This window comes from Garra rufa, chromosome 1 (assembly GCF_049309525.1).
Source record: "Garra rufa chromosome 1, GarRuf1.0, whole genome shotgun sequence".
NCBI classification, from domain to species: domain Eukaryota; kingdom Metazoa; phylum Chordata; class Actinopteri; order Cypriniformes; family Cyprinidae; genus Garra; species Garra rufa.
The window spans coordinates 87,216,099-87,241,099 of NC_133361.1; the positions used below are offsets into that span (position 1 = coordinate 87,216,099).

At 43.4% G+C, this 25,001-nt stretch overlaps 7 non-coding genes and 1 pseudogene across 7 annotated transcripts; 6 read left to right on the forward strand and 2 right to left on the reverse strand.

The window, feature by feature from the left end:
* The first annotated feature begins 991 nt into the window (after positions 1 to 991).
* Positions 992 to 1,107, forward strand: LOC141286881 (U5 spliceosomal RNA). Its single transcript, XR_012339368.1, has one exon. It is a non-coding gene; the product is annotated as a U5 spliceosomal RNA (small nuclear RNA).
* Positions 1,108 to 1,612: 505 nt separating this feature from the next.
* On the forward strand, positions 1,613 to 1,684 carry trnag-ucc (transfer RNA glycine (anticodon UCC)). The gene has a single exon. It is a non-coding gene; the product is annotated as a tRNA-Gly (tRNA).
* Positions 1,685 to 1,787: 103 nt separating this feature from the next.
* trnad-guc (transfer RNA aspartic acid (anticodon GUC)) lies at positions 1,788 to 1,859 on the reverse strand. Its single transcript has one exon. It is a non-coding gene; the product is annotated as a tRNA-Asp (tRNA).
* A 1,039-nt stretch (positions 1,860 to 2,898) lies between these two features.
* LOC141291447 (U5 spliceosomal RNA) lies at positions 2,899 to 3,007 on the forward strand (annotated as a pseudogene).
* A 680-nt stretch (positions 3,008 to 3,687) lies between these two features.
* On the reverse strand, positions 3,688 to 3,759 carry trnad-guc (transfer RNA aspartic acid (anticodon GUC)). Its single transcript has one exon. It is a non-coding gene; the product is annotated as a tRNA-Asp (tRNA).
* A 1,039-nt stretch (positions 3,760 to 4,798) lies between these two features.
* Positions 4,799 to 4,914, forward strand: LOC141288584 (U5 spliceosomal RNA). Its single transcript, XR_012339706.1, has one exon. It is a non-coding gene; the product is annotated as a U5 spliceosomal RNA (small nuclear RNA).
* A 505-nt stretch (positions 4,915 to 5,419) lies between these two features.
* On the forward strand, positions 5,420 to 5,491 carry trnag-ucc (transfer RNA glycine (anticodon UCC)). Its single transcript has one exon. It is a non-coding gene; the product is annotated as a tRNA-Gly (tRNA).
* Positions 5,492 to 6,705: 1,214 nt separating this feature from the next.
* Positions 6,706 to 6,821, forward strand: LOC141286888 (U5 spliceosomal RNA). Its single transcript, XR_012339369.1, has one exon. It is a non-coding gene; the product is annotated as a U5 spliceosomal RNA (small nuclear RNA).
* Positions 6,822 to 25,001: the final 18,180 nt, after the last annotated feature.

Consider the following 25,001-nt stretch of genomic DNA (forward strand, 5'->3'; position numbering starts at 1 on the left):
GGTTAATTTGGAATTTCTGTTTCTGTTTCTGTTCAGAACGATTAAAATTGATTTTGTTTTCGTTTTTGTTCCTGTTCCTGTTTAATGTCATTTGTTTTCGTTTTTCGTTTTCGTTCCTTAAACCGGTTCAGAGCCCTGCTTTTCATAATGGGAACATGAAAAAAAGGATGGGAAATCATGTGGCAGTAACATCGCATTTACGTGGATCATATCGCCCACTGCTAGAATTCTACCACTGAACCACCAATGCTCGGAAAGGAGGGAGAACGTTTGGAATTAACACCGCATTTACGAGTATATTGCCCACTGCTAAACTTCGTCAACCTATAGATAAAGTGAACAAGTTTTATAGGCATTTGACGAATATAGACGGACTAATGAGTTTCTGAAAAGATTCGGCAGGGAACGGGGGTTGGTCGGTATGCAAAGGTTGGAGCTCCTTCAAGTAAATCAGGCTTCATTTTAAAGAACCTTACACACATGCAAGCACACACACAACTTAATTAAAAGCACTCCGTTCCTGCATTGGCCGGGAATCGGACCCGGGTCTCCCGCGTGGCAGGCGAGAATACTACCACTGAACCACCAATGCTCGGCTGGGAGACTTTCGGCCTTCACATTGCCCTGGATTTAGTAATGGTGCGTAACTGTTACACGTCAAATCCAGGTAAAGGGGGGTTGGGTCAATATGCAAAGTTTGGAGCTCCTTCTAGCAAATCAGGCTTGGCCTTCAAGGCTCATTTTAAAGAATCCCACACACATGCAAACACACACCCCTTACTTAAAAGAACTCTGTTCCTGCATTTGCCCGGGAATCAGAGCCAGGCCTCCTGTGTGGCAGGCGAGAATGGATGATGGAAGAGACTTTTTAACTTTTACTCCTCCCATTTGGAGTGAGGGGGAGACGAAAATCTTATCGGCACCCTAGATTACCCTTTGTGAGTATAGTGGTTTACCACAGGGAGCGCACATGCTCAAGCGCATGGGCACACAACTCGAGTTTCTCTTCATAGACGCATAAATCTTTCGCCTTTTACTAAAGATTTCCGTGGAGGGGAACCTTTCTGAGTGACCTGTATTTTTGGGTGCTCTGCTCACAGCAGAGCTGCACTGCAGTTTCAATAGCAGACTAAATCTGACCACACACCAATGTGCATTGGAGCAAAGCGTGCTTTCTCGTGGACCGTGTTTGCAGCCTTTGCGCTTCCTGTGTCGCAACTTCACATTTTTTTTCAGCCAGCATGGAAAGACAGCACTCTCATGACATGATGGGATCCAAACCTTGGGCTTCAGCTACTTTGGCCCTGTCAGTGACTTATGTACTTCCAGCATTCTTTTCTGCTCGCAACAGAGCTGTATTGGAGTGTCAAGAGTAAAACTGGCCACCAGCCAATGGGCGGTGGAACGAAGCGCGCCTCACCACGTTCTGTACTTGCGGCCTTTGCGCTTTCTGCGTCGCAGCTCCAGATTTCTTTAGCCCGCATGGAAAGACAGCACTCTCTCGTACATGACGGGATACAAACAAAGATGGCTTCAGCTCCTTTTGGCCTATCAGTGACTTGTGCATTTCAAGCATTCTTTTGAGATGGCTAAAAGCTGGAGTCGGGAACTTGCGTTGGTGGTATAGTGGTGAGCATAGCTGCCTTCCAAGCAGTTGACCCGGGTTCGATTCCCGGCCAACGCATTTGTTTTGGCTCTGGCTGACGTTGAAGCAGAACTCCTTCTGTGACCTCTGTCAGCACCAAAATCTTTTGGATGAGTCGTTCAGCAGCAGCAAAGAGCTGGGTCTCCCCGTCGGGGAATCGAACCCCGGTCTTCCGCGTGACAGGCGGAGATACTGTCCACTATACTAACGAGGAGCTGTACCCGCTGTGCTTCGCCCCCAGCCGACTTGACTTCACCGACATCAGCATAAGGAGCCACTACTCCATGAAAAAAACAAATCAACCTGCCTTGATCTTATTGAGTCTCCCAATATCTTGAATGCTACACATTACAGGGGGTCCTCATTTGGACCACTTTACTATTATTACTATTTTTTTTTACTTTTCATAATGGGAACATGAAAAAAAGGATGGGAAATCATGTGGCAGTAACATCGCATTTACGTGGATCATATCGCCCACTGCTAGAATTCTACCACTGAACCACCAATGCTCGGAAAGGAGGGAGAACGTTTGGAATTAACACCGCATTTACGAGTATATTGCCCACTGCTAAACTTCGTCAACCTATAGATAAAGTGAACAAGTTTTATAGGCATTTGACGAATATAGACGGACTAATGAGTTTCTGAAAAGATTCGGCAGGGAACGGGGGTTGGTCGGTATGCAAAGGTTGGAGCTCCTTCAAGTAAATCAGGCTTCATTTTAAAGAACCTTACACACATGCAAGCACACACACAACTTAATTAAAAGCACTCCGTTCCTGCATTGGCCGGGAATCGGACCCGGGTCTCCCGCGTGGCAGGCGAGAATACTACCACTGAACCACCAATGCTCGGCTGGGAGACTTTCGGCCTTCACATTGCCCTGGATTTAGTAATGGTGCGTAATTGTTACACGTCAAATCCAGGTAAAGGGGGGTTGGGTCAATATGCAAAGTTTGGAGCTCCTTCTAGCAAATCAGGCTTGGCCTTCAAGGCTCATTTTAAAGAATCCCACACACATGCAAACACACACCCCTTACTTAAAAGAACTCTGTTCCTGCATTTGCCCGGGAATCAGAGCCAGGCCTCCTGTGTGGCAGGCGAGAATGGATGATGGAAGAGACTTTTTAACTTTTACTCCTCCCATTTGGAGTGAGGGGGAGACGAAAATCTTATCGGCACCCTAGATTACCCTTTGTGAGTATAGTGGTTTACCACAGGGAGCGCACATGCTCAAGCGCATGGGCACACAACTCGAGTTTCTCTTCATAGACGCATAAATCTTTCACTAAAGATTTCCGTGGAGGGGAACCTTTCTGAGTGACCTGTATTTTTGGGTGCTCTGCTCACAGCAGAGCTGCACTGCAGTTTCAATAGCAGACTAAATCTGACCACACACCAATGTGCATTGGAGCAAAGCGTGCTTTCTTGTGGACCGTGTTTGCAGCCTTTGCGCTTCCTGTGTCGCAACTTCACATTTTTTTTCAGCCAGCATGGAAAGACAGCACTCTCATGACATGATGGGATCCAAACCTTGGGCTTCAGCTACTTTGGCCCTGTCAGTGACTTATGTACTTCCAGCATTCTTTTCTGCTCGCAACAGAGCTGTATTGGAGTGTCAAGAGTAAAACTGGCCACCAGCCAATGGGCGGTGGAACGAAGCGCGCCTCACCACGTTCTGTACTTGCGGCCTTTGCGCTTTCTGCGTCGCAGCTCCAGATTTCTTTAGCCCGCATGGAAAGACAGCACTCTCTCGTACATGACGGGATACAAACAAAGATGGCTTCAGCTCCTTTTGCCCTATCAGTGACTTGTGCATTTCAAGCATTCTTTTGAGATGGCTAAAAGCTGGAGTCGGGAACTTGCGTTGGTGGTATAGTGGTGAGCATAGCTGCCTTCCAAGCAGTTGACCCGGGTTCGATTCCTGGCCAACGCATTTGTTTTGGCTCTGGCTGACGTTGAAGCAGAACTCCTTCTGTGACCTCTGTCAGCACCAAAATCTTTTGGATGAGTCGTTCAGCAGCAGCAAAGAGCTGGGTCTCCCCGTCGGGGAATCGAACCCCGGTCTTCCGCGTGACAGGCGGAGATACTGTCCACTATACTAACGAGGAGCTGTACCCGCTGTGCTTCGCCCCCAGCCGACTTGACTTCACCGACATCAGCATAAGGAGCCACTACTCCATGAAAAAAACAAATCAACCTGCCTTGATCTTATTGAGTCTCCCAATATCTTGAATGCTACACATTACAGGGGGTCCTCATTTGGACCACTTTACTATTATTACTATTTTTTTTTACTTTTCATAATGGGAACATGAAAAAAAGGATGGGAAATCATGTGGCAGTAACATCGCATTTACGTGGATCATATCGCCCACTGCTAGAATTCTACCACTGAACCACCAATGCTCGGAAAGGAGGGAGAACGTTTGGAATTAACACCGCATTTACGAGTATATTGCCCACTGCTAAACTTCGTCAACCTATAGATAAAGTGAACAAGTTTTATAGGCATTTGACGAATATAGACGGACTAATGAGTTTCTGAAAAGATTCGGCAGGGAACGGGGGTTGGTCGGTATGCAAAGGTTGGAGCTCCTTCAAGTAAATCAGGCTTCATTTTAAAGAACCTTACACACATGCAAGCACACACACAACTTAATTAAATGCACTCCGTTCCTGCATTGGCCGGGAATCGGACCCGGGTCTCCCGCGTGGCAGGCGAGAATACTACCACTGAACCACCAATGCTCGGCTGGGAGACTTTCGGCCTTCACATTGCCCTGGATTTAGTAATGGTGCGTAACTGTTACACGTCAAATCCAGGTAAAGGGGGGTTGGGTCAATATGCAAAGTTTGGAGCTCCTTCTAGCAAATCAGGCTTGGCCTTCAAGGCTCATTTTAAAGAATCCCACACACATGCAAACACACACCCCTTACTTAAAAGAACTCTGTTCCTGCATTTGCCCGGGAATCAGAGCCAGGCCTCCTGTGTGGCAGGCGAGAATGGATGATGGAAGAGACTTTTTAACTTTTACTCCTCCCATTTGGAGTGAGGGGGAGATGAAAATCTTATCGGCACCCTAGATTACCCTTTGTGAGTATAGTGGTTTACCACAGGGAGCGCACATGCTCAAGCGCATGGGCACACAACTCGAGTTTCTCTTCATAGACGCATAAATCTTTCGCCTTTTACTAAAGATTTCCGTGGAGTGGAACCTTTCTGAGTGACCTGTGTTTTTGGGTGCTCTGCTCACAGCAGAGCTGCACTGCAGTTTCAATAGCAGACTAAATCTGACCACACACCAATGTGCATTGGAGCAAAGCGTGCTTTCTCGTGGACCGTGTTTGCAGCCTTTGCGCTTCCTGTGTCGCAACTTCACATTTTTTTTCAGCCAGCATGGAAAGACAGCACTCTCATGACATGATGGGATCCAAACCTTGGGCTTCAGCTACTTTGGCCCTGTCAGTGACTTATGTACTTCCAGCATTCTTTTCTGCTCGCAACAGAGCTGTATTGGAGTGTCAAGAGTAAAACTGGCCACCAGCCAATGGGCGGTGGAACGAAGCGCGCCTCACCACGTTCTGTACTTGCGGCCTTTGCGCTTTCTGCGTCGCAGCTCCAGATTTCTTTAGCCCGCATGGAAAGACAGCACTCTCTCGTACATGACGGGATACAAACAAAGATGGCTTCAGCTCCTTTTGCCCTATCAGTGACTTGTGCATTTCAAGCATTCTTTTGAGATGGCTAAAAGCTAGAGTCGGGAACTTGCGTTGGTGGTATAGTGGTGAGCATAGCTGCCTTCCAAGCAGTTGACCCGGGTTCGATTCCCGGCCAACGCATTTGTTTTGGCTCTGGCTGACGTTGAAGCAGAACTCCTTCTGTGACCTCTGTCAGCACCAAAATCTTTTGGATGAGTCGTTCAGCAGCAGCAAAGAGCTGGGTCTCCCCGTCAGGGAATCGAACCACGGTCTTCCGCGTGACAGGCGGAGATACTGTCCACTATACTAACGAGGAGCTGTACCCGCTGTGCTTCGCCCCCAGCCGACTTGACTTCACCGACATCAGCATAAGGAGCCACTACTCCATGAAAAAAACAAATCAACCTGCCTTGATCTTATTGAGTCTCCCAATATCTTGAATTCTACACATTACAGGGGGTCCTCATTTGGACCACTTTACTATTATTACTATTTTTTTTTACTTTTCATAATGGGAACATGAAAAAAAGGATGGGAATTCATGTGGCAGTAACATCGCATTTACGTGGATCATATCGCCCACTGCTAGAATTCTACCACTGAACCACCAATGCTCGGAAAGGAGGGAGAACGTTTGGAATTAACACCGCATTTACGAGTATATTGCCCACTGCTAAACTTCGTCAACCTATAGATAAAGTGAACAAGTTTTATAGGCATTTGACGAATATAGACGGACTAATGAGTTTCTGAAAAGATTCGGCAGGGAACGGGGGTTGGTCGGTATGCAAAGGTTGGAGCTCCTTCAAGTAAATCAGGCTTCATTTTAAAGAACCTTACACACATGCAAGCACACACACAACTTAATTAAAAGCACTCCGTTCCTGAATTGGCCGGGAATCGGACCCGGGTCTCCCGCGTGGCAGGCGAGAATTCTACCACTGAACCACCAATGCTCGGCTGGGAGAACTTCGGCCTTCACATTGCCCTGGATTTAGTAATGGTGCGTAACTGTTACACGTCAAATCCAGGTAAAGGGGGGTTGGGTCAATATGCAAAGTTTGGAGCTCCTTCTAGCAAATCAGGCTTGGCCTTCAAGGCTCATTTTAAAGAATCCCACACACATGCAAACACACACCCCTTACTTAAAAGAACTCTGTTCCTGCATTTGCCCGGGAATCAGAGCCAGGCCTCCTGTGTGGCAGGCGAGAATGGATGATGGAAGAGACTTTTTAACTTTTACTCCTCCCATTTGGAGTGAGGGGGAGACGAAAATCTTATCGGCACCCTAGATTACCCTTTGTGAGTATAGTGGTTTACCACAGGGAGCGCACATGCTCAAGCGCATGGGCACACAACTCGAGTTTCTCTTCATAGACGCATAAATCTTTCGCCTTTTACTAAAGATTTCCGTGGAGGGGAACCTTTCTGAGTGACCTGTATTTTTGGGTGCTCTGCTCACAGCAGAGCTGCACTGCAGTTTCAATAGCAGACTAAATCTGACCACACACCAATGTGCATTGGAGCAAAGCGTGCTTTCTCGTGGACCGTGTTTGCAGCCTTTGCGCTTCCTGTGTCGCAACTTCACATTTTTTTTCAGCCAGCATGGAAAGACAGCACTCTCATGACATGATGGGATCCAAACCTTGGGCTTCAGCTACTTTGGCCCTGTCAGTGACTTATGTACTTCCAGCATTCTTTTCTGCTCGCAACAGAGCTGTATTGGAGTGTCAAGAGTAAAACTGGCCACCAGCCAATGGGCGGTGGAACGAAGCGTGCCTCACCACGTTCTGTACTTGCGGCCTTTGCGCTTTCTGCGTCGCAGCTCCAGATTTCTTTAGCCCGCATGGAAAGACAGCACTCTCTCGTACATGACGGGATACAAACAAAGATGGCTTCAGCTCCTTTTGCCCTATCAGTGACTTGTGCATTTCAAGCATTCTTTTGAGATGGCTAAAAGCTGGAGTCGGGAACTTACGTTGGTGGTATAGTGGTGAGCATAGCTGCCTTCCAAGCAGTTGACCCGGGTTCGATTCCCGGCCAACGCATTTGTTTTGGCTCTGGCTGACGTTGAAGCAGAACTCCTTCTGTGACCTCTGTCAGCACCAAAATCTTTTGGATGAGTCGTTCAGCAGCAGCAAAGAGCTGGGTCTCCCCGTCGGGGAATCGAACCCCGGTCTTCCAGCGTGACAGGCGGAGATACTGTCCACTATACTAACGAGGAGCTGTACCCGCTGTGCTTCGCCCCCAGCCGACTTGACTTCACCGACATCAGCATAAGGAGCCACTACTCCATGAAAAAAACAAATCAACCTGCCTTGATCTTATTGAGTCTCCCAATATCTTGAATGCTACACATTACAGGGGGTCCTCATTTGGACCACTTTACTATTATTACTATTTTTTTTTACTTTTCATAATGGGAACATGAAAAAGGATGGGAAATCATGTGGCAGTAACATCGCATTTACGTGGATCATATCGCCCACTGCTAGAATTCTACCACTGAACCACCAATGCTCGGAAAGGAGGGAGAACGTTTGGAATTAACACCGCATTTACGAGTATATTGCCCACTGCTAAACTTCGTCAACCTATAGATAAAGTGAACAAGTTTTATAGGCATTTGACGAATATAGACGGACTAATGAGTTTCTGAAAAGATTCGGCAGGGAACGGGGGTTGGTCGGTATGCAAAGGTTGGAGCTCCTTCAAGTAAATCAGGCTTCATTTTAAAGAACCTTACACACATGCATGCAAACACACACACAACTTAATTACAGTTTTTTCCAATTGCTAACACACTAAAATGACATGCACAGCACAATTATTTAAACTGACACACAGAGAACAAAACTTCTTCTCAAGTCTCCAAAAGTCTAAACACATTTTCTGCTTTACACACATTTTGCAATTCAAAATGACACTTTTTAAATGCACTGAAAACAGTTCTCTGCATAAGACACAACAATCTGACATAAAGTCACATGCTTGCCATTTCAAAACACTGCTATTCAAAATTACACTGCATGAGCTAATTGGCCAATTACATGTGCCACCTGGCCAAACACCTCAATGGTTAATTGTGAACACTTCAATCAGGATGTAAAAAGACCACAGGTGAGAACCTTTTTTTTTTTTTCTTTTTTTAACTGTAATATATTTTTTCTGAAATTTTATTTTGCAGTCTACTGTTTTTTGTAAGAATATTTTTGTTCAGTCCCATGTAAATATATCTGCTGTGCATATGTTGCACTGACTTGTTTACTGTAGTGAAAAAAATATAAAATAAAAAAATGTTGCAACAGGATGTGTGTGTATCTGCATATTTCTGTGAATGTGAACAATCTGATACATATTTTAGTATTATGGCAAAGCATACTAAAGATGGGGGTGCTTTCCATTATGCCCAAGAGTGTGTAGTTGGTTAGGCAAAAATCTGGTAATATGAATGAAGTGTGTGCCATTTCATGCAAAAGTTTGATTTTGATAATGCTATGTGTAGTTTCGGTTGCAGTGCTTCATTTTACAGGATATATGAGGTATTTTGCAGTTTGGGTGTGTGGTTTTGTGAATTGTGTTAAGTATTTTGATAAAACCAGACCAGTTTGAAAAATTGTGTGTTAGCAATTGGAAAAAACTGTAAAAGAACTTGAAATTTCAGAATTTGAAAACGCAGCACTCAGGTGTGCTATAAAAGGCAGCAGGTGAGTTCACCTGTATTCATCAAAAATGATGTGGATGAAATCTTATGGCCTGATCCAGCCAGACGGAAAGATGAGGAATAGTTACAGTATTTGTGTTGCTTTTTTTTCAGAGTCAAACTGTATGTACTTCATGCGCAGTAATTTTTATTTGTCTACAGATTTTATTTGTTTCAATGATTTCATTGTTGGTTGATTACTGTAACTGATTATTGTAAGAAATACTGTATTTCTTGAATTGAAATAAATACTTGAAATATTCAGTCTGCAGCATCAGTGTTGTGCAGTGCTTGGTAAGTTTATAGTAGGCCTATTTGTGTACATTCTCCCTATATCTCAAACTAATCATGATGAATGTTGTGGGTTTGTCACTATTTTGTTTTGCCATCGAAATGATCCCTTACATAACAATGTCTGCCCAAAAATCTAGCACATGCTATTTCCTAAAATTAGTTTTTTTTACAAATGTGTTTTTTATTTATCACAGCAGTGTGAAACTGTCTGCAATAGTGTCTGATCATTGAGGATTAAATGAAAACTAATAGCATTTTCACAAATATTTGTATATGTTTTGACTGAAATGTGTATGTTTTGACTGAAGTGTGTCATTTTGCAAACAATCTAGGAATTCTGCAAATTGAGTGTGGTATTTGGATAATTGTGATTATATTTTGAAAAAAAGAACCCGGTTTTCAAAATTGTGTGTAAACAATTGAAAAAAAACTGTAATAAGCATAATATATTGTATATTAATATATTAATATGTATTACAAATACTGAAAAGAGAAACGCACAATGTATGAAATTGTGACCATGTTTATTCATGTCAACTATAAATATAGGGAGCAGAAACCAATTTGGATTAAAAAAAAAACGAATGGACAAAAAAGTATTCAATTTGATGTATGCAAAATATAAGTGTAGTTAGAATGATTGATAAATTACAAATTATTTACAAATGTACTAAAATAAATAGTGCAAATATTTTTACAAGAATTATTTAAAAAAATTCCATTAAATTGTTTAAAAAATTAAGTATTATAATTATTTACATGTATTATTAGAGCTGATATTAATTTGTTAGAGTGTGGTACTCTTCAAAACATGGAGTGGCACACAATGGAGTGTTGCATGGCACACTCATGTACTTTGTGAGGTGCCTCTTCTGAGAGCTGTAGAAGCAGAAATTGCAGTGCTGCCTAGTCCTGTTGCCTAGGGCAGTGGTCTGTGGGACTTCAGCATGAAAATGTGGCTGTTCAGCACAGCAGTGTCAAGCAGATAAAAGAAGATCTTCTCATACCACTTTCTTGTTTTCCTGACACACTCAAGAAAGCCTTTTACCATGTCAGCCCTGTCGACTGCCCCCATCTTTTTGTTGTATTCTAGGACACAATGAGGCTTGACCTTCCTCTCTCCAGTGACATGGTCAACTTTTCCTGTGGCTGACATCTTGGAGGAGTGTGCCGTGGTAAGCGTAAGAACATCTCTCTTATCATGCCATTTTTCCAACAGCTGTGTTCTGTTCTGTTCTGTCTGCACTCAACTTGCCCTTTTGTAATTTTTCCAGTGAAAACCTGCATTCCTACCCTGTTGGCTCCCACAGTTCCACAGGCCCCTTTGCTGTGAGAGAGGAGCTGCTGAAACAGTGATGGACTGATGTACCAGTTGTCCACATAGAGGATGTGGCCCTTTCCTAGAAAAGGTGGAAGTAGGGTCATTACAACCGAACCAGAAATGCCTAACCCCCTCATAGTGGCAGATGTCGGTAGTGGATCCGGTATAAATGACCATGTCTTGCACATATCCGGTCAGCACATCACACAAGACAAAAAACTTCACTCCAAATCGGTTTCTTTTCGTAGAGATGTACTGACAGAAGGCCAGCCTACCTTTCCATTTCATCAGTGATTTGTCCACGCAGAGATCTTTATATGGGACAAAAACATGACAAGAGGAGGTAACTGCAGTAAATATGTGTCTTATTTTGTGCAGTGGTTCCTGCTGACTAGCTGTTGCATTGTTGGAGAAATGCAGACAACGGAGGAGCAGGAGGAAGCGGTCCTGTGAAAACAGTGTTCCAACGAAAGGGGTCTGCAGTAACGGGTCGGTGCTCCAGTAATGCTGGAGAGATGGTTTTCTGATAACTCCTATCAGAGGAGCTGCCACCAGGAACAAGTACATTTCTTTGATGGGAGTTGACACCCACCTTGCCATCTTTCCCAACACCCCTGGTGCCACCTTCTCCTGGAGTTCTGAGGCATACCAATTTGTTTCCTCCACAATTTCTCCAACAAGCTCTTCTGTAAAAAACAGCTTGAAGCACTGTGGCAGAAGCAGGAGGGGTTTGCAATCCAGACTTCGAGCTGTCAAAGGTGACAACTGGTCCAGGAGGGGTAAAGTTGCTGGTAGCTGTCCAGGTAGAGCTTACCTGCTCTGCTAATTTGGATGTCTCTCCCATGATAGATGTTCTATAAGGCAAGGTGAGAGCCGCATTTGAGCTGCAATTCAGAGAATCGAATCTTACAATGCCTCAATTCATCCACTTCTCCGGAAATACATGAAAATAACAGGCTGGTGAACTGGGAGGAAAATAGAATAAACTTTATAGTTACCTACACAATGTGTGTCTGATATAAATAAAACAATTTATAATTGAAAGTAATTGAATAGATTGTTATTGCCGTTTCCATTGACAGTGTGTATTTTACGAACTATAAATGTATGGTTTTGCTACTACTTATGTAAATTTAAATGTCTAAAACTTAAAATAAACAGTATGTGGTTGAAAACACTGAACAGTCATGGCACTGAGCACATCTGTCTCTGGATCGGTGCAAGCCAACACGAGAAAGCAGATTTAAATTCAGCAGCTGATCACGTGACGCACTGAACATTCGAATCACACTGGTGGTGTTCTTTTTAAATGACAAAATGTATTCTCATAGCTTCATAAAATGACGGTTGAACCACTGATGTGGACAATTGGACAATTTTGTTGATGTTCTTCGTACATTTTGGGGCCTTAAACATGGTATAACCCTTGCTATCCATGGAGATGCAAAAAGCAACTGTCTACAAAGTTCTACCAATGAGCAACACCTTTGATATTCAGGGAACAGACTGGGAATTATAGACCCGTCATCTTGCAGATTCTACATCTTCCATCAAATGAACTCTCTGGGACAGCTACATCTGTAACAAACAACAAGTCTTACACTTTCACCAATGTCAACAAGAAACTACAACCAAAAACATATTTTTAACTACATTAGAGAATCAGAATCAGAATGAGCTTTATTGCCAGGTATGTTTACACATACTAGGAATTTGTTTTAGTGACAGAAGCTCCACAGTGCTAGGCCTACAGAATGACAGTGACAAGACGATACATATTATACAAAGAACAATATACAAGTATACAAGACAGACAATGTGCAAAAATATCAAAGACATTTGAATGGAAGTAAGTATGTGCTTTAAATAAATAATGGAAAAATGAATAAAGAGTGGATAGTGTTGTATGTTCCACGATCAAGTGTTCATGAGATGGACTGCCTGAGGAAAGAAACTGTTTCGGTGTCTGGGTGTTCTAGTGCTCAGTGCTCTGTAGCGCCGACCGGATGGTAACAGTTCAAAAAGCGAGTGTGCTGGATGTGAGGGGTCCAGAGTAATTTTGGCAGCCCTTTTTCGTACTCTGGATAAGTACAGATCTTGAAGGGTAGGGAGGGTTGTACCAATGATTCGTTCAGCAGTCCGGACTATTCAACGTAGTCTTCTGAGATCAGAATTGGTAGCTGAGCTGAACCAGATGGTAATTGAAGTGCAGAGGACGGATTCAATAATGGCAGAGTAAAACTGTTTCAGCAGTTCCTGTGGCAGGTTGAGCTTCCTCAGCTGGCGGAGGAAGTACAGCCTCTGCTGGGCCATTTTAGCAATGGAGTCTATGTGAATGTCCCACTTCAGGTCCTGTGAGATGGTGTTGCCAAAGAACCTGAATGACTCCACTGTGTAGACAATGCTGTTCATGATGGTGAGTGGGGGGAGAGCAGGGGGGTTTTTCCTGAAGTCTATGATCATCTCCACAGTTTTGAGCATGTTGAGCTCCAGGTTGTTAAGACTGCACCAGACAGCCAGCTCTTTAACCTCCTGTCTGTAAGCAGACTCGTCACCGTCCTGAATGAGGCCGATAAGTGTGGTGTCGTCTGCAAACTTCAGGAGGTTGACAGAGGGGTCTTTAGAGGTACAGTCATTAGTGTACAGGGAGAAGAGTAGTGGGGAGAGGACACAACCCTGAGGGGCGCCAGTGCTGATAGTACGGGTACTGGATGAGAATTTTTCCAGCCTCACTAGCTGCTGCCTGTCTGTCAGGAAGCTGTTGATCCACTGACAGACCGAGGTGGGCACAGAGAGCTGAGTTAGTTTGGGCAGGAGGAGGTTTGGGATTATAGTGTTGAAGGCTGAACTGAAGTCCACAAACAGGATCCTCACATAAGTCCCTGATTTGTCCAGATGCTGCAGTATGAAATGTAGACTCATGTTCACTGCATCATCTACAGACCTGTTTGTTCGATGAGCAAACTGCAGGGGGTCCAGAAAGGGTCTGGTGATGTCCTTCAGATAAGCCAGAACCAGTTTTTCAAACGACTTCATGACGACAGATGTTAGCGCCACAGGTCTGTAGTCGTTAAGTCCTGTTATTTTGGGTTTCTTTGGAATGGGGATGATTTCCGAGCGTTTCAGAGAGGCGGGGACTTCACACAACTCCAAAGACCCATTGAAGATCTGTGAGAAAATGGGGGCCAGCTGATCAGCACAGGTTTTCAGACAGGTTGGTGTCACACCGTCAGGGCCTGGTGTATGGCTGCACGATTTGGAGAAAAAAATCTAATTGCGATTTTTCTGATCAAAATTGCGATTTGCGATTTAAAATGCGATTTACTACTATTTCATAAAAGAGCTACAGGTTTGATATGGTGGTTTTAACAGCACCAAAGAAAGACCAAGCATAATCACAAAGTATGCTACACTGTTCTACTGTTTATTTAAAACCTCTTAAACATTGCTGCCTTTTTTAAAATAAAGTTGTCAGTTATCATGAGAAAGAAAATAACTACAGTATCTTAAATAAAATTAAATTAACAATTAAAATTCTATAATAAAATATTATTAAAATCTTTTATAATAAAAAAAATATATATATATATATATATATATAATTTTATAATAAAATATAATTAAAATCTTAAACTTTTAGGAATCCAAACACACTGTAAACAATTTTACATCAGTAAAACACTGATAATAAGAGACACTTTGTTGGGAAGTTGAGCCGCTGCTCCCGCTCATCTTTTCCAAGTAGCGTTAACGTTATTTGCTCAGTACATGCAGTAGAGACCTGCACTCCTACGGGAGTATAGCAGGACCGACTGCGGCGCGGGACAAAACTTGATGGGCGAGTGTGGCTGTTCGGGACGCGGGAAAATAAAATGATTTGCGGGACCCCCGCAAAATAGAAATATCTAAAAAGCAAAATATTGTTATTCATCTATTGCACAAAAGCAGCAAGAACAACTAGTATACAACTTACAGCTATGATTAGTAAGCACAAGGATAGGCAGTCATCAGAGGTGTTTAAGTTAGAATCCACTCACTGCTCAAACATTCTTGCACAGTGCTGAATATTGCGTGCTCGCGAATTAAAACACACGAAGTGTAGACATTGTGAAAGATTCATTGTGCATAATATTCATTGTGTTAGAGCTTTATGAGATGGCATATGAACTGAGATGTCAACTTTAGCTTTGTCTGCTTGCATTCTGCTATGGATACACACAATAGCTCATGCTTGCTCTTCTGTTAAGAATAACAGTGGTTTGTGAATGTTGATGCTTAGCCTATATAACAAATATTTTATCAGGAGCGTTTATGCTGGGGTTTTTTGAAATTACGAGATGTTACAAAACTGTTTCATGTAAATTCAATTGATGTACTGAAAAAAAACTATATAGGTTACTTTTATGCGGGCAGGAGCGGGACACAACATGAATGTTGAGGCGGGAACTGAACGAGATAAACATATTTCTGCGGATGCGGGACTGAAAAATCTGTCCTGTGCATGTCTCTACATGCAGTGTTAAAATGCCCCCTATTGGTTAAACTCTGCATCAAACGTAATATAAGCATGAAGACGTAATATGAACATGAAGTGACCTGTCAAAAACGACTTATATGCTTGTTACCACATTTGATAATCAATCGAAATAATCGCAGCTCTTGTGATTTGAAAATCGCACCCTTTCAAATCGCGATTTCGGTTTAAAAACTATTAATCGTGCAGCCCTAGCCTGGTGCCTTTCTTCTTTTGTTCTTTTTGAAGACCTGGCGCACCTCATCTTCACTGATTTGAATGGGAGTTGCAGGAGTGGGGGAGAGGGGTGATGTTGGAGGTGTAACCTACAATAGAACTCATTCAGATCGTCTGCCAGTTGCTGATTCTGCATAGTGCTGGGGGATGGTGTCTTGTAATTGGTGATGTGTTTTAGACCTTTCCACACTGATGAAGAGTCACTGGAATAAAATTGGTTCCTTATCTTTTCGGAATAATTTCTCTTTGCCACTTTGATCTCCTTTTCCAGTGTGTATTTGGCCTCTTTATACAAGACTTTGTCTCCTTTCCTATAAGCATCATCTTTGGCATGACGGAGCTGTCTGAGTTTTACAGTGAACCATGGTTTGTCGTTGTTGTAATTTAAGCGAGTCCTGGTAGGAATGCATAAATCCTCACAGAAACTGATATATGAAGTAACAGTCTCTGTAAGCTCGTCCAGATCGGTGGCAGCAGCTTCAAAAACACTCCAATCAGTACAATCAAAACATGCCTGTAAAACCTGCTCTGTTTCACTGGTCCATCTCTTTACAGACTTTGCTACAGGTTTAGCAGATTTAAGTTTGTGCCTGTAGGTTGGTATAAGATGAACCAGGCAGTGATCAGAGAGTCCCAAAGCTGCCCGTGGGACAGAGTGATATGCATTCCTTATTGTGGTGTAACAGTGGTCCAATATATTACTGTCTCTGGTGGGACATGTGACGTGCTGTCTGTATTTTGGCAGTTCACGGGAGAGATTTGCTCTATTAAAATCCCCAAAAATGATTAAAACAGAGTCCGGGTGTTGTTGTTCTGTCTCTGTGATGTGATCGGTGAGTTTCTGCAAAGCCAGGCTTACGTGCGCTTGCGGTGGAATGTACACACTCACGAGAATGAACGAGCAAAACTCTCACGGCGAATAGAACGGCTTACAGTTTATGAAAAGCGCTTCAACATCAGAACAGCATATTTTCTTTAACACGGTTACATTTGTACACCACCTCTCATTGATGTAAAAGCACGTCCCGCCGCCGCGCGATTTCCCCGTCGATTCTGCGTCACGGTCTCCTCTGAACAGCTGATATCCCGGTAGATGAATCGCGCTGTCCGGTATAGCCGTGTTCAGCCAGGTTTCCGTGAAACACAGAGCAGCAGAGTGTGAGAAGTCCTTATTTGTCCGGGAGAGCAGAAGGAGTTCGTCCGTTTTGTTTGGTAGAGAGCCTGGCAGTGACATCCTGAATCCACGCTAACGAAGCTTCACGAGCGCGCACAATTGGGAGCACTGGTCAGTGGGAAGTCATATGACATTACCAAACTCTCCACCAGGGATTTCAGAGGTGATTTGTATTTGACAGCAACTCGATTTACAGAAATGAAACAGGTGGCAGATCTGTCTGGTCCAGGCTTAGATTTGCCATTTACAATTGATGAAGAAGTAACTACACTTACTGCTAACATTAATGGTGCTGAGGTTAGCATTCATTTGTTGGGTCAAGTGTTATGCCTGGCAGAATGACTTTGATGCAAAGTTTCACCCTTGTGTAAGATGTGGGCTGCTGCAAAGGATTGCCAGTTTTCAGCCCTGTGTCACCGCAAAAATCTCTGTAGCAGGTGACTTTGGTGAAGATGACTTCAAACTGTCCAATTCAGTTTTGAATAATTATTTGGAGGAAGAAGGACTGGTAAACTTGCTCTTGGATGCACAGAATGTTGAGGAGCATTTACTGGAAAGGAGGATGTGTTCTTTCAAGATATAGAACAATGTAGTGATGGCATTTAGCAAAGTGAAGGATGAAAGTAAGTCTCAAGCTGAAGGTGAACTTGAATGAGCAAATTTGCTTGGAGTAGATCAGGAAGGTGAGATGGAAAGTTGGTTTGACGAGTGTGCAGAAATGGGAAGTAAGGTTTTGTTGCCTGAGGCTATGCCAACTGAAGCCAAGAAGTTAGACAAACCTCCTGAAGCTGGCAATTTGTTGGATAAACCTGCCAATTAAGACCAAGATGGCAGCGCGTACACATCGCGAGGCTCAGTGTCTCTCCAGTTTCTGTAAATTTGCAGTATTTTACCTGCTCATTTCGGGTCTGTTCGTACAGAACAGTCATGCCTTTACATCGTACACCCGACTGGAGCTTTTGGATATTGGTTTGTACATTCCCGACAGTTTTATCAGCAATCTTCGACTCGTCCCTGAGATCGCCAGAACACCCGAGGCTGCGCACTCTACCCGGCCGGGCGGAAGTGCTCGAAGGCGGCGTCGAGACCTTAAACAAAGACGGGGGAAGCGTGGAGGACTAAGAGCTAAGCTAAAGCTAACACCTCACCGGCTCTCTTTACCCAACATTTTCCTTGCTAATGTACGGTCGCTGGTGAACAATACAGACGAGATTCGACTCAACCACAGCAAGAGACTTTGGAACTGCAATGTCATGATCTTCACTGAAACATGGCTAAACAGCGATGTATCGGACAGTGCTATTGCTCTAGCTGAGCATCACACATTCCGGGCAGACAGAACGGCGGATGACTCCGGTAAGACCAGAGGTGGAGGATTGTGCATTTATGTTAACAATGCTTGGTGCACGAACTCTGTTACTATTGGGAGACACTGTTCAGCTAACCTAGAGTTTCTCATGGTTAAGTGTAGACCGTTTTGTCTGCCACGGGAGTTTACCTCCACCATTATAACTGCTGCTTACATTCCTCCTGACGCTGATGCCAAGTTTGCTATGAACGAACTTCATGCGGCCATCAGCAAACAACAAACTGCTCACCCGGAGGCTGCATTTATTGTTGCGGGGGATTTTAATCACTCAAACTTAAAGACAGTACTCCCCAAATTTCACCAAAACATTTTCTGTTACACCAGAGGAAACAAAACTTTAGACCATGTATACACAAACATGGCTGAAGCCTATACTGTGACCCCCTCCCCCACTTGGGACAATCAGACCACCTTTCTTTGATCCTCACTCCCAAATACTCACCCCTCATCAACCGTGTGAAGCCATCAGTGAAGACCATCAAAGTGTGGCCAGCGGGGGCAGACTTCACACTCCAGGACGGGTTTCTACACACTGACTGGAGTATGTTTGCTTCTCAGGCCACCTGTGGCTCTCACACGGACATAGACAGCTACACCTCCTCTGCTCTGGATTACATTAATACTACCATAGACAGTGTTACAACCCAGAAACAGATCACCACATACCCAAATCAGAAACCATGGATGAACAAGGAGGTGCGTCTCCTGCTGAAAGCACACAACACTGCCTTCAGATCAGGTGATGCACAGGCCTACAGCACTTCCAGGGCTAATCTGAAGAAGGGCATCAAAAAGGCCAAGCACTGCTACAAACTTAAGCTAGAGGAGCGCTTTTCTAACTCTGACCCTCGACGCATGTGGCAGGGCATTCAGGCCATCACCGACTACAAACCCAGCCATTCCACCCCCACAACCACTAATGTACTCTTCCTGGATGAGTTAATGACTTTTAAGCTCGCTTTGACAGAGACAATAAAGAGACTGCCACCAAGTTCACTTTGTCAACCGACCACTCACCCATCACACTAAACTCCTCTGACGTACACACCGCACTGAGCCAGATCAACGCACGCAAGGCTGCTGGACCAGACAGTATTCTTGGGCGCGTACTGAGGGCATGTTCAGAGCAGCTCGCTGGGGTATTCACAGACATTTTTAACATGTCCCTTGCCCAAGCAAGCTGTACCTACATGTTTTAAATCCACCTCCATTGTGCCAGTGCCGAAACACTCCAACCCAACGTGTCTGAATGACTACCGCCCTGTAGCACTCACACCCATCATTATGAAGTGCTTCGAGCGGCTGGTCCTCTCGCACCTCAAGGACTCCCTCCAATCCTCACTGGACCCACATCAGTTTGCCTACCGTGGCAATAGGAGCACAGATGATGCAGTCTCCATAGCTCTACACTCTGTACTCACACACCTGGACAATATAAACACTTATGCACGAATGCTGTTTGTTGATTTCAGCTCAGCATTCAACACTGTCATGCCTTCTAAGTTAATCACCAAACTTAGAGACCTGGACATTAACACTTCACTCTGTAACTGGATTATGGATTTTCTGACCAACAGACCTCAGCATGTTAGGTCAGGCCACATCTGCTCCACTACTGTCACGCTCAACACTGGAGTACCACAGGGCTGTGTGCTGAGCCCCTTCCTCTATTCCCTCTTCACCCACAACTGCAGGCCTGTGTAATAACCTAACTCCATCATTAAGTTCGCAGACGACACTACGGTGATCGGTCTTGTATATCAAGCGTCCTTTCCCATGTTCCTTTCAGGGTATCCGTATTTGACGAGAAGAAAGCCCAGAAAAAAATCCAGCAGTAACTTAATACAGGCATATACCTGGGGTGACCACAGGGTGAAAGCCTGGGAGAAAAAAAGCCTTAAGGGCAGAAACCTCAGTCCAGGAAACAGAGCCAGGTCAGATACTTTTATGGTTACCAAGTAGGGATGGACTGCAGAGAGGTGACTTTCAAGATTCAGAAGTCGGCCTAGCAGTTATACAATGGGCCCTAGAAATAGCAAGCCACTATGAGCAGGAAGTGGTTATACAGTGTAAAACCTCAGAGGCAGAGGGGATTATGAGCACTGTGTGTAAGAAACATATGGGCAAAATTAAACTGTATACTATGAATGGAAAAGGCCTGAAAAAGTCTCAGGGTGAGACTCCAAATATTGAAAAGGTTAGAATATACAAAGAGGCAATGACAGACTTTCACAATGCACATGAGTTCCTGCTTACTTTACCACCAGTAGATGATGACAGAGATAGTGTTGTCACAATAGCTGACCCACACCCACCTCGGTCAGCTATTACAGAAATACAGATACAACGGATAATGATCCGGATGTATGTATGAAGGATGGATAGAAAATACCTCAGGTGGTATGGTGGTAATACAGGGAAATGCACAAATGGTAAAGGGATCAGGAGCAGCTGGTGCAGTTTTTTGGATGTTTAGGGGAAGAGGCTCTTAAAGAAATAGAGAATATGAGGTTTAGATTAGGTCCTCAACAAGCTGGAACATTAAGAGTTACTAGAGGTTCTCCAAAATGGGAGAGTATAGCACATACTGTAATGACTGACTGTAATACACAGACACGCAGTAAAGAACAAAGTGTATAAGAGCAGATTGTTAATAAGAAACATAATTCAAGAAGCTGTGAGTAGAGGTAACAGAGAAATACATATGACCCAAATGAGTCTAGTGATAGAGGGTCTTATAGCTGGAATAATAGAACTCTCTCAAGAGAACTATGTAACTATAAATCTCATTGTTACAGAAAGAGATCAATAGGAAATTAAACATTATTATTAAAACACAAAAAGAGAGGTACGAGGAAAGGTTAAGAATATTAAAACATACACAGTGAAATGAGCAGTGTATAAAATACAGTGTTACATGTTATTAATTCTAAAAGAGTTGAATTAATAACCAACAGTGTTAATAAATGTTCCTTTGCAGTGTAGTTGCAGAGGTGCTACGTGGTGTAATTATAATTTTACACTTAAAGTGTAAAAACCCCGCCAAATCATCTTTGCCCCTCCCCTTTTACCCATCGTGACGTGAAGATGAAAACGCAATTTTATCCAGATGCCATCTGCAAGGTAAGGCCTTACTCTTTCTATACGTAAAAATATCTTTAAGTACTCATTAAATACTTTATTATAAGTGAAGATGCTTGTCAAATTAAGTTCAGAAGTATGTGAAAGTTTCTCACAGCGATTGAAACTTTCCGATTTTCCGGATGAAGGTAATTGCGTTTGTAATTATATACTAAAAAAGAATTAAGCTGACAATATCGGTGGCGTTTACACTATGCGTTTGCATAGCCACTAAAATTTAATCTTATTTCGGTTCGTTAAGAGCCTTCGTGAAGTTCGGCATCAGTGTCTCTAGTAACGCTAGGCCCGAGGTCAGGCTTTACGATGAGTCTGGTGCTTAAATGGACAAGGACACAACCGATTTTGGGTGTTATGTATATCGTCAAAATATACGTAATTGAGCAACGTTATAGGCAAGTGACGTGGTTGTTTGTGCTTTGCAGACGTCCATGGAGCATTAAAAATATTACGCGTTAAGGCTTAATTCAAATTTATTTTCATGTTGACCGTGACTGAAAAGTCAACCATTAAATTTATTTCAATTAATTTGTATAAAGGTTGAGATGCACTCCTTTCCATTATTTTTTATTTAAGCACATAGCACTAGTGTCTTTTGCATGAGCAATGGACCTAAGCCACATGATGGGATTAGCGCAACGGTTAACGTAATGCTTCACAGGGAATTTAATGACTCGAGATGCACCGAATGGCCGGTCAGAAATCGCAATCGGCAGTTTTTTCGGCCAACCTCATGTCTTGCCAATCCTTGTTGACATAGGTGCATGCAATCTGCTTGTTGAGTTAATATACAAAATATATACTATATATACTTCTCACCACCGCGTCTGGGTCACATCCACGAACACATTCAGGTGTTTTTTTTTAGGAAACACAGTTCAGATAACATTGCGATCACAAACGGAATTTAATTTTGTAAATTTACAAGTAATTAAAATTTTGTTAGCAGTAACCTTACCAGGATGTGACAGTTTGTCATTCATTGTTTATTAATTATTTTATTTTACCTGCAAAGTTTATAGTTGAATAAAATTTTTACAAACATGCATTGAAAAACTTTGGTATACATTTTCAGACAAAAAAAAACTTTGTTGCACTTAAACCACTATAGCACTTCTGTTGATGTTATTGCTTCTGTTGTTCTCCTTGAATTATCAATTATTAACAAACAACCACTAAACTTAAGCTGGAAACTTACCTGAACCAAGACTAATTTTAGTTTTTTTTTTTATAATTCTTTGTCAACAGAATTGACCCATGATCCTCCAGTGCCAAGTAAAGAAAGCTTGTTTAATATTTCAAGCTAAGAATCTGATGACACCATTCAGTGCTGACAGCCCTAACAGATGAAGCAGGAATTGTGAGTGTATGTCTGTGCCTTGGATATTACTTAGTAAGATTTTAGAAAAAATGTTTCTATAAAAATTAAAACTGAACCGATCACTGGTTATGTTCATGTCATTGGTGATCCATGCCTTTTCAAGTTTTTAAAAAAAATTATATTTATTATATTTTAAACAGTTTGAAGAAAGTGTCTTGTGTTCTGACAATATCACACTCTCATTTGTGTTAATACATGAAACTAAAGTGCAAAAGTTATGTCGAGTTGGAGATTTGATCCAGGTGCCGAATCACAATGTGACTATACAATTATGTTCACAATGTTTTCTGACATGGATATGGTTGTTTATTGTGCTCTGAAATTTTGCAGATGGTCAAAAAAATTCTGCAGACTAAACCTGGTGGGAATAGCATCCTCAGAGAGTGCAACAAAACCAAATGCTTATCTGACAGCAACAGGAGAAAGGTGGTCAATAAATGACTGAAAAGCACAGGTAACTTGTATTTTAAGTATTCTTTATTATAGTGGTCATGATTTCCTGTAGCAAATGCCTGTGAAACTGAAATTCTCATCTTGTTGATGCAATTTTATAAAGTGTAATGTGTTAACTACTTGACATTTTAGAAGTTAATAATATTTTTTCAGCATTATTGTTTTTTTTTTAAATCTGTGGTAATTTAATAATTTCAGATGACAAAGTCATGTGAAATCCTTAGTCAAAATATATGTGAACACTGTTTGACAGAATATATGCTTCAATTCATATTTGATTGTTTCTCTGTAATATTACAGATCATCTCCACCCAAACAAGTGAGAGAACTGTATGCTCAAGGAATCATTGCCCTATGGATCTTTGGGATCCATATGCAAAGCTTGAATATGTAAGTAAATTAAAGTAGTAATTATGTGGTAGATGGATGTCTTTTTTTTTTTTACTTTAAACTTTTTTTAAGGAACATTATTATGACCCTCAAAGTGGACAAGGGTACCTGTCATGGAAAATTAAGAACATTCAGAGGAACAGTGCACCATCAGAGACCCGTAGATGTGTCCCCCAGCCTTTTAGTGGTGGCCCATTGTCAGGGAAGCAAACAGACAGCAAGGTAAGTGAAGGTAAGTATGTTTATTTAATAACAGCAGTGCAAGACGTGAAGCAGGTTGGTGGATCAGGTGAGTAATGGCGTTCACAGACTGAATTCAGGGATGCGTAGACTGGTGATGGTTAATGGTTCTCTTCCTTTGCAGGATGGACGGATGACAGACAGCAACGGCCACACTGATGTGGCGACTGACCAGAGGGCTTATGGCACACACTCACGTACTCCGAAGATCGGGACTGGCTTACGGCACGATCGTCCTCGACGATAGGATCTGGACAGAAGACTTGTAGAAGGACAAAGACAGGTGAGTAGACACAGGTAAGAATCTTTTACCGAAGGATTAGAAGATACTGGCGTGTAGGAGAATAGCGTTCGCTGTGTAGAGCTTCCGCTTTGAGTCCGCTAGGTCAAGACAAGCCCGGACATTGAGTGGAGTGTGAGGAGTGTATTTGAAGGTGCCTGGGTGATTGCGTGCAGGTGTGGCTTGTTAGAATTCAGGTGACAGTGAGCGTGGTGTGATAGCTGGTGAAGAACCTGACCAATCCGTGACATTACCCCCCTCCCCAGGGCCCACTCCTGAGGGCCTGGACCTCCGGCGCCGTGGTGGCCTGCCTCTTCCTCGGGGAGCTGGTTGCTCGGGGTGATTTGCATGGAAGTCCTCCAACAGTGCCGGGTCAAGGATGTCGCCTCTAGGAACCCATGATCTCTCCTCTGGGCCGTATCCTTCCCAGTCTACCAGGTACTCCAGCAGACCACCACGACGTCGGGACTGCAGAATTTCTCGAACCGTATACACAGATCCTTCGTCCAACAGCAACGGGGGAGGGGGTTCCTCTTCTTGGCCAGGTTCTGTGGAAGAGACAAGAGGTGGGTGCCAGGGTTTTAACAAAGAAACGTGGAAAGTGGGATGGATCCTGTACTGCGGGGGTAACTGGAGTCGGTACGTGACTGGATTGACCTCCTCCATGACTGTGAAGGGGCCAACAAACAAAAGTTTTTTGGAGGGCAGTCACAGACGGATGTCTCGTGTTGAGAGCCAGACCTTGTCTCCTGGAACATAGACTGGGGCCGGAATCCTTCTTCTGTCGGCAGTGGACTTGTATCTGCGAACTGCCCTCTGAAGATGGTGGTGAGCCTCGTCCCAGACTCTCTCGCTTTCCCGGAACCAGTAATCCACTGCGGGTACCTCAGATGGTTCACCATTCCAGGGAAACAGAGGAGGCTGGAATCCTAGGACGCACTGGAATGGTGTGAGGCCGGTGGTTGCTTGCCGCAGTGAATTCTGGGCGTATTCCGCCCAGCCCAGAAACTGGTTCCAGGAATTCTGGTGAGCATGACAAAAAAGGTCCGGAGGAACCGCCCTACTTCCTGGATCTTCCTCTCCGTCTGGCCGTTGGTCTGCGGATGGTAGCCAGAGGAGAGGCTGATGGCCACACCTAGGAGCTTGAAGAATGCCTTC